Below are 9732 nucleotides of genomic sequence, written 5' to 3'. Positions count from 1 at the left end.
GTAATCTGAAAAGAGGTCAATTACAAACCATTAAGAAAAAAATTGAAGACAAAAATAAGTCTGAATTGTTATGGGATGTCTGTTCTTATTGTAACACCCATAATGCTTCAGATGACCATTTCTTATGTAAGGTATCTGTTGAGGCGAGCGAAATGTGCTTTCTTTTCCTTACATATACTGACGTATATTCCTAGTGCAATCATGACTGCTAATATGACAGTATAACATATTTCAATTCATTAGAAGATAATTGAAACACGACAACTACACTAATGGTTTTGTTATCTATCGATGTAAATAACTTTGGACATCAATACAGATTGCCAAAATATCTTAGTTTTGTTAAGTAAATGCAGCGTAATATCCGTAGATAATCTACTATGCTGGTTTTTAGGAACTATTTTAAATCGTGCTATATTTTGCTTCCTGCTGACTTTCCCTTGGAGCTGTTAATACGCTGAAAAATACGGTAGCAATGATTTCGTAATAACATATACTGGAATAGTTTGTTTACTATTTGTTACGAATTTACAATTATCAAAATCACTCATTTGATGGGACATTTGATAGTACAAATGTACAGTTGTCTGACTCGATAAAATTCTCATTTCAAATCATCCGAAATGTGAGAACCCTATTTGGTAATAGAATACCCAATTGACAAATTCAACATAGTTTTTATGCTTTTCGCTTTGCAGTATCATATAAAAATACATGCTTTCGTATGCACCCGGTATCACAAGATTATTGACTACTAGTGAATTCATTTATATTTTCTTTGAAAAACGCAAATGTTTATATATTGGACGACATATCATATAAAGTGTTATTTACATTACTTGTATTATTAGCAAACGTCCTGATGTGCTGATATCAAATAATTATTATTAAGCTGATTTTTGTCTTCTCAAGCTCATAGAACTTATATCAAACATGTGAACATACTGTAAAAATTGCAGATAGCCGGTGATTATCAACGGGAAACTTCGATACGATAAAGGCAAGTTTTAATAAACCCACTTGACTAGTGAATTAGAGATGTTTCAAATGAGTGTTAAAAAACAGAGAAATCACGTTCCTATCGACAGCCCCGACAGCCTGGCCAAATAATATACGGCTCTGCCACCTTTGCCAAACAAACAGGTTCCGTCAGCTGACGTAAAAGGACCGTATTTGAAACTATGTAAAAGTCACACCGAGATTTAATTGTCATTAACCCAAGTCTCAACCCGAGCCTCTCAATATCACCACCATTGGATTTTTGTTAAGCGCCGAAGTGTTAGAACAGGGAAAACACATTCCCGACAGGAATCGAACCTAGGTGTAGCCACAGGCGCTTGCATAGAAAATGAGAGTTTAAAAAAAATGATATCAGTGGTATGTGTACTGTGTAATACGGAATGTTGGCAACTCCGCCACGAGCGAAACGTGCACCTGACGGCAGCCGACTATACACTCACAAGACCTTTCAACTTCGTATGGACAGGGCTGAATGAGCCGTTTGAAAAATGGCGTTCAGAGCGAGGAATTCGGCGATGTTATCATGGATTATTGTGTTTTGGATGTAACAATTCGTATTGAGTAACACGGTAGGTTAAAGATGAATGCTTCCTGATGACGGTAGGATATAGTATGCACCGTGTCAGTTTGAATAAATGTGTTTTAAGTCGATTGAAGTAAGATGGGGTGCCGTTTCGCTAGTGGCGGAGTTGCCAACCTTGAGCTTAACAGATTACACATACCGCTGTCAAATAAGAAAAAATGCAAATCAAATTTTCTATGCAAGTGCCTGTCGTGTAGCATGTATCATGCTCCGTCAACTGAGTAACATAGGCTGTATTTAACCCTCACCGACCTATTCATGTAATACTACCACTATATTGCGTGTATTTTGGAGACAAAAAAGTACTAGTACATTACCACCTCCATCGCATATCACTAGTTGTCACCAGAGTGAATATTTGAAGCTTTTGAACACTTGTTGTCATTGACTACATCATAACTACATTTTCAAGTGCTTGACGCTAAAACAGAACGAGGTCACCGCGGATGATGAAAAGAATTCACAATGTGGGTTTATATGGAGACAATTGTGATATCGCTCAATACTTTTAATAGAAGGACCTATATGACTCTATTTATAACATATTGTTTGAGGCTTCAGGTCCGTGACATCTCACTGATGTATCAGAAAATATCCAAACAATGAAAATAAGAAACAAGGAATTGGAATAAAAAGGATAATCCTGCATGTACAGTTAAAGCGAAAGTAGAACGCGACAAAATAGTATTTGCTTTTGCAAATCTGAATATATACGTGATGAACAAGTTAATGTAAATAAAGTGTTCAGCCGAAATTTTGCGGGGAAAACAATAAAAAAGGAGATTACAATCCGAGACAAAGAATTGTCATCAATTCTTAAACAACTATTATTACAGAATATGTAGAAATGTTACCTTTTACTGAAATATAGATTTGTCAGCGTGCACCTGTCCACTGCTCCCCGTGATTTCTCTGTTGGGTTGGCGATGTGTCTGGTTTGGCCACAACATGGCCGGGTCCGGTATTGTAGTTGATTATTTTTATCTATTGATCAACTACATCTGTTGACACGCCATTGAACTTGTTTCCAAACGAATTCAAAGCAACAAATCGAATTAAAGAACACCTAATTCAAAACTAAACTTTGAAATTACACCGCAGCACGCTTTGAACACAGCATAACGACGTAGATATACAATCACATCTGTTTGCCACGTTTAACTCATTATGAATAGTGAATATGTTTCGAAACAGAAATCGGAATACATAAATCATAAAATAACTTCCCCTTCTGCATTTTAACAATTGGTTCGACCTGTTTTTATTTCCCCGTAGTTGGTTCTAGAACATTACTATTCCTCTCTTGGTTTTCTGGTGTTGTTCCTATAGATAATACATAGTAATATTGACGGCTGACCCCCAAGGCCCTAACCTTGGCAGCTCTCCAATATTAACATGTCTTGTGGAATAAAATGTTTTTTTTGCACCTAAAAAAATAAAATAAAAAAGACTCATCTTTGCTACATGCATGTGTGTACGTTTTCGGAGCTGCTGTACCTTCGCGGTTTCTTCCTTGTAATAGCGCGGACCTTATGCCGCCTTCATAGTGCTACCTTACTGAAGTATATTTTAATTTAGTGATATTATAGAGACAACTGGTGAAGCAGCTGTAGGCTTGTAGCACTCGCATAATGCTAAAAGTTTAAGTAGGAGCAGCAAACTACTTTTTAAGACTTTGGTGTGTCTCTTTTGCCTGGGTACACAACTTAAACTCTTCTTTACTTATTCGGTATAATTTCTATAAACCCTATTTATTTATTTTTTTGGCGAAATATGATTTAGTTTAGTTCATAAATATATTCTTATATAGCCGTTCCTCTTTCCTGGAAAACAAATCTCTCGTTACAAGAGAACGAGATTTAAGATGAATCAACAGATCTTTTAAAGATTAGACAGTATCACAATAAGACTGCAGGCCCGACTTGTTGATTGTACTAAGATAGTAATTAGAAATCTAGATAAAGGTTTGTAGGATGTAATCATCAGAGCAGAATTGGACAATTTTTAGGTGAACAATATGTTGCTAGGGATACTCTGGTAACCAGAAAGCCTTACCCAGCGATGATAGTGGGCTATTCAATAATCGTCTATAATAATAATAATAAGTCAATGGTTCATGACCTATGGTCCATCGTCCGTCCGTAAAAAAATTGCTATGACTATTTATTGAGATTTTCGGGAACAGTAAATGGTTCCTAATTGTACCTTCTGTTCAATTTTAGTTAGATCAGGAAAATAAAATGACCGATACGCAGCTCTATTCGATTTTAACAGTTTTGTACTACAGCTGTATTATTACTATTTCTTGAGAAGCACTGGGACGATGATTCTTAAACTCTATATTTAGGTTCTCTCTAGTTTCTTATCGTGCCAATTTAATTTGGAGACAGATTGGAAAAGAAACATTGCAAACAGTCAATCATCTTAGATTATAAAAGTTGAAATTTGTTATCGCTATTTTCCAGACAGTTCTTCTTAGGTTTTCCCTGTTATCAGTTTGACTTAATACGCATTTCATATTATTTTATAACAAAAAGTGACAGTAAGATCATTTCTATTTCTGTATGTTCCCGGTTTTAAAGTGCTCTCAAACTTAAACAGGCATGGATGAATTTGTACAACAACAATATTATGATATCAACAGTGAACAATATACAGAAACATTAAACTCCTGTTCAGTGATCAAAGTACATACAGATACAAACATTTTAGCCAAAATCCTTTTTTCGCTCCCGACAAATTACAAATAACATTTCATTTCTCAATTTTATCAAGAAATCAAAACTTATCTTATTCATATCGTATATGTCCTTTTTCACAACCCGTTCATCTTGATAGCCAATGGATGCATATAGGGCGAAACTACTAGGAAAATTAATTAAACTTAATTAAAAGCAAAGAGTGTTAGGGGGTGATATAAATATACATATCACCAATAAAATAATTCTGTCGAGGATTCAATACATCTTTTTCATTTCAGAGGTGGTCAAGTGTAATCATTTACCTTTAACCTTGATCAATGACCACCAAAATCTAGTCAGACGTTGTGTTGTAGTTCACAGGAAAACGTATACAAAAGTGTTTCTTTATTTCAAAGGTGATTAAATGCGAGATGTGGCCTTTGACCTTGAACTGATAAAGGCATATTCTAGTAAGACGTTGTGTTGTAGTTCACAGGAAAACGTATACAAAAGTGTTTCTTTATTTCAAAGGTGATTAAATGCGAGGTGTGGCCTTTGACCTTGAACTGATAAAAGCATATTCACTATTTTATACAATCATAGATTAAACTTTTTTCTCTGATTAAATAAACTTATTTATTTCCGGTATTTTTGTCGTCACCAAGGACACCTCTGCTTATTCTAAGTTTGTGTGACTCGCACAACTGAGGTGGTGGTGAAGTCGTCACAATAACACGAGATACAAACTAATTAGGCTTAAAGTATCTTTTCATTATGTCTTAGTGATATTTCCTATTAAGTTTGATTTATATAATCAATTTATTTTAAAAGTTTTTAGATTATTAAACATTGACTACCAGATATTCAGTAGTTGTAGAAAAGATCACCATCGTTTAATTATTGTTTGTATTCGAAACTGATTCTTCCGATCTGTAAAAAAATATTGGATTGGGATGGCTGTGTTTCATGTTTTTTTAATTACTGGAGAAACACCAGAATCATTGGGTGACGCTAGCATAAATCCGTAAAATGGAAACCAGCAAAATAACAACAATGAAGAGTGGTTGGTCAGACTGCCAGAAAGGGATGCTTTGTCAGACCTGCCAGACGGAGGATGATTTGAAGGACACATTTCTCCTAAAATATCTCGTGATTACGCCACATATACAGTATCAACTACCTTAAAAACCATTAAGACCTCATCGTAAGAGATTGAATATATACGTAATAGCGGACGTAAAACCCATAAATAAATAAATAAATAAAGATTGAATATGAAACAAGCAAGAATAATCATCAGATTATCATTGTTATTATCTTTAGATTAGATTGTCATTTCATTTACATGTATGCTTATTAGTATTACATCTCCTGAATGTGATATACTTCTTATTTTTATTTTTTTTTACGAACGTACTTATGAAGGATATGTAAGTTAAAAGATAATTGATATTTAGCAAGTTAATTGTGCCAACGACAAAAATTGATCACTTAAGGATGGGTTTCCAAAGTAGCCAAATAGCAAATTAAAATACAGTACTTCCTTTTTTGAGATTCTAAATTAGAAAATACATGTGTATCCGTTATACAACATTTTTTGCAATGGACTAATGGTGTGATTTCATCATAAAGGGGAGATCACTCGTAGAACGTTTCCGGAATTCTGACTCATTATCTGACCTCTGTCGGTATTATTGTCTGCATTCTCTGTCTAGAGAACTATAATACATGATCAGTTAGTTGTGTACTTGATGAGTTGTATTGTAATATCAAATAATAAAACCACCTCAGTATAGATAAATAACCATTCATATATTTATTCAATAATTACGACAAAATGATTTTGTTACAGAAATATTTAGATTAACGTATCATTTTGAAGGACAAAAGATTTGTTTATTGATAAAGAAAAAACATGTTATTATTGCACTGAGCCACACATCAACACATGATGCTTATAACATTAGAGACTTTATTACCTAAATTTGGCTAAATTACCGAAGCATTTATTTTTCAGCAAACGACCACTATTCTCATCTGGAGAAAAAATATTCAATTTCCGGTTCTGCGCAGAATGTTGCACACATCAAACAACAGGTTGTAAATAGGAGGATCGACACTGGAACGAGGCTGATCCCTATCGCTGTGAGAAACCAGGCTGTGGGAAAGAAGAAGATGAAAGATATAGAACAATTCAATCTAGATGCATCATGGGCAGGATTAGGAACATTAGGTTAAGAACAATCCTTTGACGAAATAGAACATTGAGGAAGGAAATTAATACTAAATACGAGTGCATTTTGAAATCACACATAACACAATGAGGTTTAGAGGTGATGGACCTCAGGGTTTATCAGTGGGCTCACTTATTTTAAATATATTAAAACATTGTGAAGAGTGATAACTACAAAATTCAGTAATTCCTGGGGGTAGATACACTCCCTTAAACAACTCGTTCAATCCGTTTCAACATGTACTATCATTATCTACATTTTTGATATGTTTAAGAAACTTACTTGGAGGCGAATATTGTTTTTCTTTTTGAACATCGGTAATAAATACTTCTAGAAAATTTGATGAAACTCCATAAGAGTCGGAGCAGCAGAATATAATTCTGTAATAATTCGATATCTCCTTATAGTCAAAGGCAGCTTGTTTGGTCGTGTAGAGATGATACTCTAAAAATACAATGATTTTATATCAAGATCTCTATGAATAACAAAAGAAAACAAATGTATCATACATCATGTAAAATTGTTTTATGTTTTGATGATATAAACAATAAAACATTTCATTTTTTTCAGATGGAGCGATAAAACGTATTACTAGCATTCAACGTCCAGTCTTTTCCAATTGCAACATAATTGTATTGACTTTCAATATGTCAAAATCAAAATTAATATTTACATGTGTTATTCTGCAGTGGTATCCACTATTACAAATACGGGGAGATAATTCTAAATTAATTTGAGTATTATATTAATTCATTAAACCATTATCGACATACTTAAATGCATATTTACTGATAAGCTGCCACGTACTGATTCTGTGGGAAATTGTGTGTAATTTAAAAGAGAGAAAGAAGGAAAGAAATTTGGATATGTGAGGTTAGACTACAGACAGTCATTACTTCATACCGTTATTTGTAAACACCAGTTCGAAGTTGGGTGACCAAGGAATAACCTCTGATAATGTACAACACACGCTGTCATTCTCAGAGAAGTCCGCAACATCAAGTTCATATAACAGGGAGGGCGTCGCCACATCCTCGGATATAGACATTTCCTCCGGTAAGTTCAGAAACACAGGAGGCTGGAAAATATGGTTATAGGCAATAAGCAAAATATCACAACCTAGAACGCAGTAAAACAAAAAGTATAGACCATTTGCCTTCAGTAATTTGTGTAGCAAGGAACAAATAATTATTTAAACAAAATCACTACAAAAAAAATCTTTTTTTAGGGATCATGTACTTTATCTTGTTTCTATGCACCTGTTTTCTTTTGACCCCTTGGATATGTCATATCAAATTTAAAGGTTCGAGGTCAACCTGTTTTACTCGTTCAATACATAGATAATGACCTATAACTACGTTGATACCAGTTTATCTGTACATCTATCATATTTAATAGCAGTAGGAAAACTCATTTTTATCGCACATCGTCATATATATAGGCTCTAAGTATTATTTGGCGGAATGAGTTTAGCGATAAAACTAAATTAGCAAGTTTTTGTAAACGTGTCTTACCGCATTGTATGTTGTTATTTCAACTGTTGTTGTGGCAGTGTTTGAACACATATCCCATGATCTCAAAACCAGTGAGAATACGTTATAGTCTTTGGGCATGTTGGATTTTGTTTGTATATGTATGTCATCTGCAGAATAGAAAGTAAGGTTTACTTTCAGAGTTTGCTTAATTATATTTTTTTATCAATATGTTACGATAGTTTTGTGCTATGAATATAAAATATAGTACAAGTTATATCGCGTAATCCACAACATATTGTTGAAGTAAAAATATTGTTATTATTCATACATCGAAGTCAGGTGTCCTGGTCATATTCAACATCTCCGAACAATATCGCTAGACAGCAGCACCAATAGGGAAACGTTTCTAACCTAAAGTTACGGCGTATGCAATAAGAAAAAAGACGCTCATCCTCTCAGAACACCTGGTCTTATCATGCAATTATCTATTGTTTTATATGCTGCCTTTGTTTTATTCATTATTTATCAAAATAACGATTTCATTACCATGACGGAATTATATTTGTCTTGCCAAGAACTTGGTGGTTTGTCATCACGAAAAAATCCCATTAATTACCACGATATGTACTTAATTATCTTTACATAAGATAAACTGACTTACTTGCAAACGTAGTATTAAGTTCAAAGAGTTCGTTTGTGAATGAATGCGTGAGAGTATCATCAGCATCTTCGTCTGTTATCCAATACGGTAAAGTCCGTGTTCCGATCGGACTGGAGTCTTTCACTAATGCCGAAAACTCAGTCTGGTTCACATATGGCATTGTATCTATAATTACATTATTTAAATTGTTTACATTTACAAACTTATCATAAGTGGTAATATCAAAGTATTTTCTACATATTCTCCAAATCAGCAAATACGTTCCTACCATGTTATGATTTAAAAAGATGACGAGAACGTAACAATGCTAGTTTCCACAATAGGAATTTTCTTCAGGACGAAAAAGGTTTTTTGATAAAATTCACATTGCAACGTAAAACGACAATCTATATTCCCTTCGACCTCAGCAGCCTTCAACAAAGCTCTTGGACATTAAAAACAATTTCAACCGTTCTTGATATACCTTTAACTTGTACTATATTGCCTAGGTAGTAATTAAATAATTAAGGAACAATATCAGTACAGACGTTTAAGTCACGTGGTGCGAAGTTGTGAATTCACCAATTTACATTTACCGAAATGAAATACATGTACAGGTATATTGGTATACAAAAATGAAAAATACAAACCTTATCAACTCAATTACAGCAAAAACTTAAAATAGCAAAATCATCTGTAGCAGTAAGATGCGGGAATTTACAATAAACAACTTTGTGAATTTAAATAATGATTTAAACATTTACAACAAACTTGAAAACAATATCAACGGTTCAAACTTACTTGCATGTGTGAAGAATCGTATGGCATAAGCTCTGTCAGGTATACTTGGTAGAGTTTCCCAGTCAAATATTTCAAATTTTGAGGGTCTAGTAGAAAATGAAGACTTGCGAGTTTTGTTTGGACACATTTCACCACTACACTCAGTATACGGAATCATATTTTCTCCGGAGCAATACCTGTACAATGGATAGTAAATGGTTCTTTTAAAACAGTTCGTACCACACAATTATATACACCATTATTGAAATCGCAATTCGGTAGAATGCATTTACCTTAACCAATAAGCATACCGGAGTGT

Source organism: Pecten maximus, chromosome 16 (assembly GCF_902652985.1).
Source record: "Pecten maximus chromosome 16, xPecMax1.1, whole genome shotgun sequence".
Classification (NCBI taxonomy): Eukaryota; Metazoa; Mollusca; class Bivalvia; order Pectinida; family Pectinidae; genus Pecten; species Pecten maximus.
Note: the sequence above shows the minus strand (reverse complement) of the source record.